The sequence below is a fragment of the Ochotona princeps genome, chromosome 4 (assembly GCF_030435755.1).
Source record: "Ochotona princeps isolate mOchPri1 chromosome 4, mOchPri1.hap1, whole genome shotgun sequence".
Lineage (NCBI taxonomy): Eukaryota > Metazoa > Chordata > Mammalia > Lagomorpha > Ochotonidae > Ochotona > Ochotona princeps.
The window spans coordinates 10,157,848-10,168,705 of NC_080835.1; the positions used below are offsets into that span (position 1 = coordinate 10,157,848).

At 39.2% G+C, this 10,858-nt stretch overlaps 1 pseudogene; it reads left to right on the forward strand.

Moving 5' to 3' along the window:
* Positions 1-7,648: 7,648 nt before the first annotated feature.
* LOC118757790 (cysteine-rich protein 2-binding protein-like) lies at positions 7,649-10,587 on the forward strand (annotated as a pseudogene).
* Positions 10,588-10,858: the final 271 nt, after the last annotated feature.

A 10,858-nucleotide genomic window follows, 5' to 3' on the forward strand; every position in this document is an offset into this window, starting at 1 on the left:
TCTTGTACTTTTTGATGCTCATCAATGTAATGCCAGCTTGCATTTTTGAGCCTTACACTTAGATAAACAGAAGTCAGAAAATTTCAGTGACAGAATAACCCGTAAATCCAACCACGCAGACATAATTAATGATAGCATTGTTTTAGATATATAAATTTTGCATGTAATTATGCATTATATATGGAAAGATTGACTTCATAAAAAATCATCAGATTAGGATTATATTGTGCTTTGTAATGAGCTTTTCAACTTAATATTTTATAAATACCTTTCCATGTCAATAAACATGTATTGTAATTATTATTTATTCCCTTATTAAGGCAGAACAAGGAGAGTGAGAGTGAGTGAGAGTGAGTGAGAGAGAAATAGAGACAGAGGAAGAAATAGAGATCTTTCATCCTCTTCTTTAATCTTCAAGTACTCACTGTAACCAGGACTGGAACAGGCCTGGGTAGCAGCAATAATCTCAATTTAGGCATACCATGTTGTTGGTGGAGAACTAACTACGTGAGCCAACCTGACTGCCCAACAGGGTGCTCATTAGAAGGAACTGGATTCAGAATCAGAGCTGGAACTTGACCCCAGGCCTTCCAGTATGTGATGTGAACGTCCCAAGTGGTGTCTTAATCACTGCACCAAATGCCTATTCCTACTGTAATTCTTAATAGTGTCACACTATTTCACTTTTTGGAAATGATCTATTTTATTTATTTTTATATTTTAATTATTTTTTAAAAATCATTTTTTGGGAATGATTTAAAAAATTTTTAGTAATGTAATTTTAAATTAAAACAAATATTTTATTATTTCAGTCCTATCTCACAGTGCAAATGTATAGTCTCACACAGGATTTCCACGTGGCAGCCACATGTTATAACTCATAAAGTGCTTATTGAATGAGTTAGAGAGAAGGGTGTAGATTCTTTTTTTCCCTTTGTGTGTTATCAAAGGTTTCTTTCTGTTGTGGTTTTACATTTTGTAATATTTTATTTCAGAATAATTTCAAGTTTATAAAGTAAAAATTGTGAGTGAGGTAATAATACAGACTTCCTGTCACCCTCATCCCACTTTGTCTTTTATGAATATGCTGCATTTGTATGTTTGTGAAAACTTACAACCCTCACCAAGCTTCTGTTTCTATAATTTAAGCTCCTTCTATTCTCATCTCTCCTAATCACTAATTAATGTATTCTTCTAAGATGTAAAAAATGATGATGATTTATTAATGCTGTGAGATTAAGAAAATGATTAGTTCAGTCTTATATTTTTTTCAATATTTCTCAAAGTTTCAAGATTCTAAAGGAACAAGATGTCACCATTATGTTAGAATGAGCCCAGTATCATGGTGATTTTCTGACAAGGGGTCCTATGGTTGACCTGATAACTCCAACATGATGCTGGGGGCGGCTTCCGGCTTTACTTCACCTATGTGAGAGCATTGTGCTCTGGGTTCTGCCAAGGTGGGCCAGAGGTTAAGGGTCCTAGTCAATTGAAGTTTTCAAGTTCATTTTGTCTATTTGAAAAACAGAGAGAACAGAAAAAGGGATAAAGGTCAGTGGAGGGGGAGAGAGGGAGAGATCTTGCAAAGGATGGCTCACTCTGCAAGAACAGTGGGGTTCCTAAGAAATGAATTCATACTCGAAATTTCAGACGAGATCCAGAGAGGCTGGTTACTGCAGGTTGAATTGAATAATAAAGCTCCAATTCCAGGGCCATGTTGCAGCTCTGAGCTTCCCAAATTGTTAGTGGAGAGAAACAAGGTTTACATAAAAAATCCATCTGTTGTAAACTGGTACCTTTATAAAGCATGCCAAAATGAATTGCAAGCAAAGTAAAATACAAAGACAACAGTTTGAGGTTTTAAAAATTAGAGTCAGTAGGTGTAATTGATGTTACAACATCATGTATATATACAACATCATGTGTATATCATGTAAACATTATACAAATCCAAGCCTGAGCATATTGATGGGCAAATATATAGTCACTATTCTAAAAAGTCCACATTATTACAATTGCAGTTAGTGTTATATATAGCTTTTTGGCTTTCCAAAGTTGTAAGTAAACAGAAAATTGTCAAGGGAACAGTTATATCCTATGTCAAAAGTCTATATACATGCTTGTCCAAAAATAAAGTCACTCTTGAAAGTTCCACCATTTAAATGATTCTACATCTTGCCTTTTAATTTGTTTGTTCTGTCATGAATGGATAATAATGCTACATTTAGATATCAATGTACTTGCAAGTTATTTCTTTTTAAAAAATATAACTCATCATAGAGAAATCAGTCTTATAGAGGTATGTTGAAAGGAAGAGAAAAAAGTTGAGAATAATTTCATAGACTCAGATATTATTATAAAACCTCACTGAAAAACCAAATAATAATAATGTGTTTTCATAATACATCTTCGTTCAGTCAGTGGTCAGTTTTGAGAAAGAAGTCCTGGCAAGGTATTGGATAAATAATAATTTTCTTTTGATAAAAACCAGCATCCAGAATGAGTAATTTTTAATTTCTTGCATTTTATTGACTAACTATGAAATTCATAAATTTATTTGCGGACTATATTTTGGTCTTTTGGGGGTGCTGTTCACTATCTAAATCATCATCATTTTTTCCTTGTTGTTAAATGAGCCTATCTGCTACTTTTATCTTTAAGCTTTTCCTAAGCTAATATTTGTTTTTGCTCCTTGGTTCTTACAGGTCATTATAAAACATGTTGGATTCCTTCTTTGCATAAAATAATTGTAATCATTACAACATTGGGGATATCATACAAATAAGTACATTTGGACAGTCAGACCTTTGAAAAGCTGAGATCATTCTGGTGTGTTATCTTCAAAAATTACAAATGTATCTTTCCATATCGCAAAGAGTTTCAATAGAATTTTCCCATTTACTAATAAGTTATGAAGAATGTTTAAATCTTCTTAATTTCTTTTACATTTTGGGGAGACACTGTTTGCAATCCAATTTTTAGCATATTCCATATTGTAAGAGTGTCCTATAGAGTTTGATATGGAGGTTACACTATTTTTAATGCAAATTTGAAAATATTCGAAACGGTCTTTGCCCTGTGCAATGGAGATAGAAGTTAGTAAATGCATTGCAGCAATTTTCCATATTTATATTTTCATGAATTGAGACAAAGGAAAGGATGGGGCGAGAGACTGAGAATTTGAGAGGCAGGCGTTCCAGCTTTGGTGATATTTGCATCACAGTCTCTATCCTACAGCTGGAGTTCCTGGGAATCTGGTCTTCTAGGAAGGAGAAGAGTAAGGACTAAGTCATTCAGCATGAAGCGTTCAGAGAAGAAACAGAGTTCAATAAATTGTATCTGAGTAGAGAAGCAACATGCTTAGGGCTCCTAGAGTATGTATGAAAATCAAAATGTTTTTAATGATACAATTCCACTGGCTCTGGGATTTCCCTTATCCTGTCCTCAAATTCCATCCACCTCACTGAGTTCCCCTATATTATTATAATAGTATAGTCCTTCATATGCAGTCATAATTCCATCATTCTGCTATTTAAGTGTATCCTGACATTGTGGGTAGAGAGTCCAGCATCCTATTGTCAAGATATCTTGAAGTTTCATTGGGAGTCCATCTTTGATTGGAAATAGAGATGCATACTGCATTGTATCTTCGCAATTGTATGTGATAGTCTGCACTGCATAATTACTATAATCCCTCTAAATGAACAGCCATAAAATAAAAATCAACAACAGCAACAAAGTTAGAATATTTACAACCTCCTAAAGTTAGGTAACATGCTGCTGAATGACCAATGAATGTATTCTGAAGAAATGAAAATGAAACTAAAAAACTTTCTAATACATAGGAAACACTCTCCAAGGTATGGGAATGGGGAAAGACTTCTTAGAAAAGGCACCACATGTACTGGTAGTCAAAAAGAAAATAAGCAAATGGGACCTCATCAAACGAAGAAGTGTCTGTACAGCCAAGGAAACAATCAACAGAGTGAAGAAGCAACCAACAGAATGGGAGAAAAATCTTTGTATGCTATTGAACTGATTGATATGGGACTAACCAGGATTTACAGAGAGCTTCATAAGCTCAGTGAGAGTAAAACAAACACCAAACACCCTTGTTAAGAAATGGGCAAAGGAAATGAACAGATTTTTTTTCAGAAGATCAAATGAAAATGACTCATACACATTTGAAAATGCTCAGGTTCCCAAGCTGTCAGGGAGATACAAGTGAAAACCACATTGAAATCCACCTAAATCCAGTGAGATTGACCTCCATTCCAAACTCTGCTAACATGACCTACTGGCATGGATGTGGGAAGAAAGGTACCCTCCTTCACTGTTGGTGGGAGTATAGGCTAGTACAACCTCCATAGAAGTCAGTATGGAGAGTGCTAAGAGAACTGGGAAAAAACCTTACGTATGACCACTATCCTGCTACTGGGAATATAGCTAAAGGACATGAGATCTGCATATGAGAAAGGATTTGTGATTCTATAATACAGTAGTACAATCTACAATAGCAAAGATATGGAAACAACCCTGATGTCCATCAAAAGAGGAGTAACTAAAGAAACTGTGTTACATGTACTGCATGGAATACTACTAAGCCATTAAAATGACTGAAATTCTATCATTTGCAATCAAATGGTCCCAACTAGAGACCAATAGGCTCAGTGAATAATTCAGTCTCAAAAGGACAGACATCGTATGTTCTCTCTGATATAAGAAAACCTTCATGCAAAATGAAAGATGACTAGCCCTTTCAATATTGTTTGTGTTACAACTCACAGATTTTGATATTTTTATTTTTGTTTTCATCTCTTCAAAACAGTTTCTTTCATTAAATTCTTCACTGTCTCATAGGTCATATAGTAGCATCATTTTGTCCCGAAAATAAAAAAAAGTGTAAACCTCAAGCACTGATGTGTAAACGATAGTTTATTGAATATCAAATTAGAAGTGGCTAAGAAATAGCCATGTTCGATTTTTTGGACACTAGATTTATGTAAGTCTCCTAAAATTCTCACAACAAGTCTTCTCACAACAATCCTATGGGAGATCATAATCACCACTTTGTAGAGAAACGGAATCTCAATGTGGTGAGCAATGTAATTGAAGTCACAGTGTTCAGAAGCAATAGGAGGTTGATGTCCAGCTATGCCATGACTGTAAACCTTATATGGTTTTTACTAAAACATGGCACCTGGAGATTGGGGCCTGGCTGAGCCTGTAGGTGAACATGAGATGGTCAAAGAGAGCAGAGTGGGACTCAGGTGGCATAAACTGCTTTATAAATGAGCGAGTGCAGGGCGCGTCCACAGCATAACTCTCCAGAAGTCTTGAAAGTCTGTGTTTGTGGGTATCCCAGCTTGAATCTCCACCTGGAGCGGCAGTTGTGGTGGAGAGGAGCAACTGTGACATGATGCTATGGATTTTGCCATAGGTGTCCTTCTTGATTAATCTTTGTCATTTAAAAATTTCATTTTGGACAATTGTATTGCTTCCCACCCTCTCCTTCTGCCTGCCCTGAGACAAGAAGTTACCCTGGAACCTCAGAGAAGAAGGATAATGAGTCTCTTTGCTTCTCTCTTGACACCATGCAACACCAGAAAGTGAACTAGGGAAGGGAGATAATTCTCCCTCTCTCTGTGTGTCCCCATTTCAAATAAGTTATTTTTGTTGTTGTTGTTGTTCAAAAAAGTTCTTAAAAAATGGAGTTTGAGGGGCCAGCAAGGGGATGTAGCCAAGTAATGCTATGCCTGTTGCACAGCATCCCATGTGGGTACAGGTTTGTGCCCTGGCTGCTTCACCTCTGATCCAGCTCCCAATCTTATGGCCTGGGTAAGCAGTGGAGGAAGTTTCACGTCCTTGGGTCCCTGTACTCACTTGGAAAATCTGAAAGAAGCTCACGGGTCCTGGATTCGGAGCAGCTCAGGTCTGGCCTCTGTGGCCATTTGAGGAATGAACTAACGGGTGGAAGATTTCTTGCTCTTTATCTCTCCTGCTCTCTGTAAATCTGCCTTTCTAACAACAACAACAACAACAACAATAATATTAAGTTTGAAAAGAGAAAGGGAAGGCAGAATCTGTGGAAGACAGAGTCTGTGTTATGAATACACACAATGAAAGCTACTCCAGACACCCTGGGTGTTCAGATTCCACTTCTCTGGCTTCCTGAAAGTGAGTTTGGGAAACTTAGTTGACCTCTCTGCACTTCAGTAAACTCAGTTTTGAAACTGAAAGCAGTAGTATCTATGTCAAATGAGTATTGTAAAGAGAAAATGAGGTATTGACAAAAACATTTAGTGTTCCATATCTAAGGACACAAAAACTGAATATTGTTGGAAATACGGAGGAAGAATCATTAAGACTTGATTTGAATTGGCCCAGCACAATAGCGTAGCATTTAAAGTCCTTGTCTTGAATGCGCTGGGATCCCATATGGGCACTGGTTCTAATCCCAGCAGACCCTTCCCATCCAGCTCCCTGCTGTGGCATGGGGTAAGCAGTTGAGAATGGCCTAATGCTTTGGGACCCTGAACTCGTGTGGGAGTCCTGGAAGAAGCTCCTGGCTCAACTCCAGCCATTGTGGCCGCTTGGAGAGTGACCCATCAGATGTAAGATCTTCCTCTCTGTTTCTCCTCCTCTCTGTATATCCACCTTTTTAATAAAAACAAACCTTAAAAAAAAAAACCTTTATTTGAATATGCTATAGGGAGCCAGGCAGTGAAGGCTCCCCTAAGAGTATGTGATGGGATGACCATGGGGAGGCAGAAGAGAGGTCACTGCTCAGGATGTATAATGGTTTTTGGGGGAATGCATCTTACACTGCAGGCTTACTTACCTCTTCGCTTTTTAGGACCAGGAATTAGAAAGATATCAAGAGGAGGATTAAGTATAAGTTGTGACTTTAACTACCCTTCCCTCTCAAAAAGTTTGAACCAAGGGAGTAAAACATGAAGTGCTTAGAACTGATCTCTATAATAATTGACAAATTGACATTTTTTTATATTGTGCTATGTGGTGTTTTGATATTTCCATGCTGGTGGAGTGATTAACCAAAGCTAGTTCGTATATTTATCACCTCACATATTTCTCATTTGAAGGAAAGTAAAATGTGGATACTACTTTTGTTCTAACTTGAATTCATGGAGAAGACAGTGTGACCATGCTAGAGATTATTACAGCAGATTGCTTAAGAATTAGCCAACATAGTTTTTAATGGAATACTGATTGAGCAGGGGCTGAAATATTAAGGCAGGTGGAAAAGGAAAAAAAAAACAACAAAATGTTTTATCTCAAGAAGCTTGCAACCTAATTAGACTTAGACTAGTGAATTTCTGGGTTGATATCCAACCAGTCCATAATAACAACTGAATGCTTGATGGGGAAAGCCTGGGACTTGCCGTTGAGTAGAACGTCTGTAAGACAGAGAGGTCCATGGCTCCCCTGGGACAAAGAGGCCATCTTTGGTGTCATGGCAGGGCTGTGAGAATTTAATTTTTACACATACAATGGGCATTGATGGTGTCTTCCTTTTTACTTTTGAACTCTTTCTTAGTCCTAAGTTTTACCTATTATAAAAGATAACAGCCTTGGTCTTGCTTGGTGGTCACTATTTATACTATTCCTAGTTCGTGAGAGAGGGAAAATGGAACCTATTGCCATATTAGGGAACAGAGGGGACTTGGGAACACAAGACCAGCCCCAGTTGTCATCAGTAGATGAACTTTCTGTTCACTCCCTCATGCCCCAGGATTTTGGGAGATCAAGTAAAAGAGGTACAGTATAGATCTAGTCTTTTGAAGGTCATGTTGTCTCTTCCCTGATCCAGTTCCAATTTTACATCAACCTTTAGCCTTTGTATTATTAATTGATGCTTCTCTTTGTGGTTATGGACATTACGTAATATAGGGGCATTATGTATTATTGACATAATATTATATTCATCTTTTTCTTCAGATAAGCAAAGCAAATACTTTTTTGCCACATATTGGAAAGTAGAATATTTCAGATTGAGGCATCATCAACTAAATGTGAAGGATACAGAGTTAAACTAAGAAGTCCCTGAGCCCTGTCTTTCATCTAAGAGTGAATATCAAAATTTAAACTACTGTTTTAAAATGTTGCTTTTTAAATGAATTTTCCACAGCTTCCGTTAAGGATCACTCAATTGTCTAAGTATTTCATTATGCCTGCTATATCATTGTTGGCAGGATGTACCACTGTATAACTCTAGAGATGAAAACTTCTGCCACATAACCAAGATATTGTAAGAGTTCAAACTTGAGTGATTAGTGGAGTGAGCTTTATGGCAATCCCCATTCCTTAGTTGGCAGAGGCCTAGGGAAGCAGTGTGAGAATGTGAAGGAGCTCAGATGTGCTCCTCAGCTTCTTGGTGCTGCGACAGCAGCCATAGTTACCAGTATATTGAAGTAGCAGAAGCTCATGATATCGTGTTCTGAGACATTGAGAGGCAAAATTAGCAAAAAGAGAGTATTCATCCTTTAGGAGAACAGGTTGTTTTGACTGAGCAACTTGAAGCAGAGAGATTTTATTGAAAACATGTTTTCCACAAACGTGATTTGAAATGAAAATGGACTATCACAGGGACGGTGCTGAATGTATCTGTGAATTGCTTAATGATTTTTTGGGTCCTTGTCCTTATAAATTTATCAAATAGGGAACAATGGCTCATTCTGTCTGAATGAAGCATCTGGGACAGACACTTGTAAGTGTGGTGGAAGTCCCTGAAAATTCAGTGTTCAGGGTTTAGGGTTATGGCTGAGAAGCACACATGAATGTCTGAAAAGGAAGGGACAGCTGGTGACATCCAGGTGAGCAGTTTGAGAAATGGACATGACGATTGAGGCCATGGAGATGCCCACCTTGGTAGGAAGAGGAAGTTAAGGGGAGACTCTCCTGATTATCAGATCAGAGACTATGGATTTGTCTCCTGAGTGGAGTGAGGATTCCGTAAACTGCAACTAGGGAGGTGTATTGTGCATGGAGGAGTAGCAGTCCTACTTCTGTGACAAGTTCCAGAAATGCGTATTGGCCAGTCAGCTGAAGGAATGGTTCAGTTACCTTAAAGAAGGTACTTTTAAAAGGTTTACTTGTTCAAATTGCTCAGCAGATGGATTGCAATTGCAAGGAGCGGTACAAGAGGCGAAGCTGACGTGGCAGCATGTTGTTGTGTTAATGAGGTACAACTTGTTTCTGAACAGAAGTGAACAGCAAGGTTACTTCAGGTGGAGAGAAGGTATCTGTGCTTTCATTGAGACACACTGGATGTTTTTACTAGGAAACAGGAAAAAGCCTGACCTGCTGAGGCACAGGAGCAGGTTTCTTCAGTGTAGGAACTCCTGAGTCCAGGGGCTCAGGAGTTTGAAGAGCCAGGATGGTGGCAACCTGTTTACAACTATCCCCTAACAGTGAAATTCAAAAGGGAGACACGGTCTGCCTCTACTTTGAAAGTAGGAGCATCAAAACCCATCTTCAATGCTGTCACTACTATGTAGGTTCTTAGAAAACCAGTAACTCAGAATTCTGTGGAATCTTCCATGGAACTGAAAGACAAAAGGTCAAGAGCAAGATGAAAAAGACATTAGAAGAGCCCAGAAAGAGGAGAGCGGATTCCTGGACAACAGCGTCACCTCCACTGCTGTACGATTCATAAGGCAGGCAATAAGATGGATGTAATTTTTGAGGAGGGAGAATTGACAGAGATTTCCTCCTTGAGCTCCCCTGACCACATCCCTCCTACCAGCCCATTTCCTTCCCTGTCTCTGGATTCCACTTCTCCCTCTCTGATATGCCTGCCTATCACTCTGCCATGGCCAGCTTGCTCTCAGAGGTGGACCTGATTCCTGATGTGGTGTCACCACAAGTCTTGTTTCATGATGACAATGAGAGGAAAGGGTTTACATCATAGACCCAGGGATGGAGTATGTCACATCTCCAGCATGGGTTGGCACCTTTGGGGCCCATAGGTAGAAGAAAGATCAGAGATGAGGAGCAGTTAAAGCAGGAGGTGGAGAGTGAGGAGGTAAAGCCTGAAGGATGGACCTCAGGGGACTCAGAAGCAGTCACATCTGGCAAGTCATAGGCTTGGGAGAAGCAGAAGGCTTAACTGGAGTAGGACATGAAATCCAGAGGCCTCAAGTACATGCCAGTGAGCCTCTACTATGAGCACCTGCTTCTCAAGAGGCTGGAAACACGTCCCAATGCAGTTACTATGACACTTGAAGCTTGGAGACTGGAGAGAAATTGGGACAAGCCAGAAAGGATGGAGTTCACTTGTTTAAAATTGACTCGCATCAGACTGCTCTCCTGTTTGGGATTTATGGAGTCAAAGAAGGCACTTCAGAATCCTCAACTTCTACCAGGCTGCCTCGCCATCCAGGAAAGGCTTCCAGCGGTGTCGGAAGCTATGGCACTTTGACCTTCTGGATCTCAAAGCCTTATGCCTGTGATTATGAAACCAGCCACCCAAACTACAGCTCCATCACTGATTCATTCATTCCCACCTGCACAGGAACGACCCTCACTGGATGCCCAAACTTCACACATCTCTTGATTATCTCATGATCCACTCTTGTGTTTCAGGAGTTTTTCTGTTTAGGCAGTGACCTGAGTGCCTTGAGTATCCGGCCTTCCATGTGTTTGCTCTTCACAGGAAAGTTATCATTGCCTTTGGCTTCATAGTTCCAGCGGTGGAGCACAACAAAGCTTCCCTCTCTTTTCTGTTGGCCCACCCAGAAGGGCAAAGAGAAGGGATTTTACCGCTCATGCTGTATCATCTAATTCAGTCCTGCATGGAGAAAGGGTGAAGGTTTTATAATTAGGCTATAATTGGACT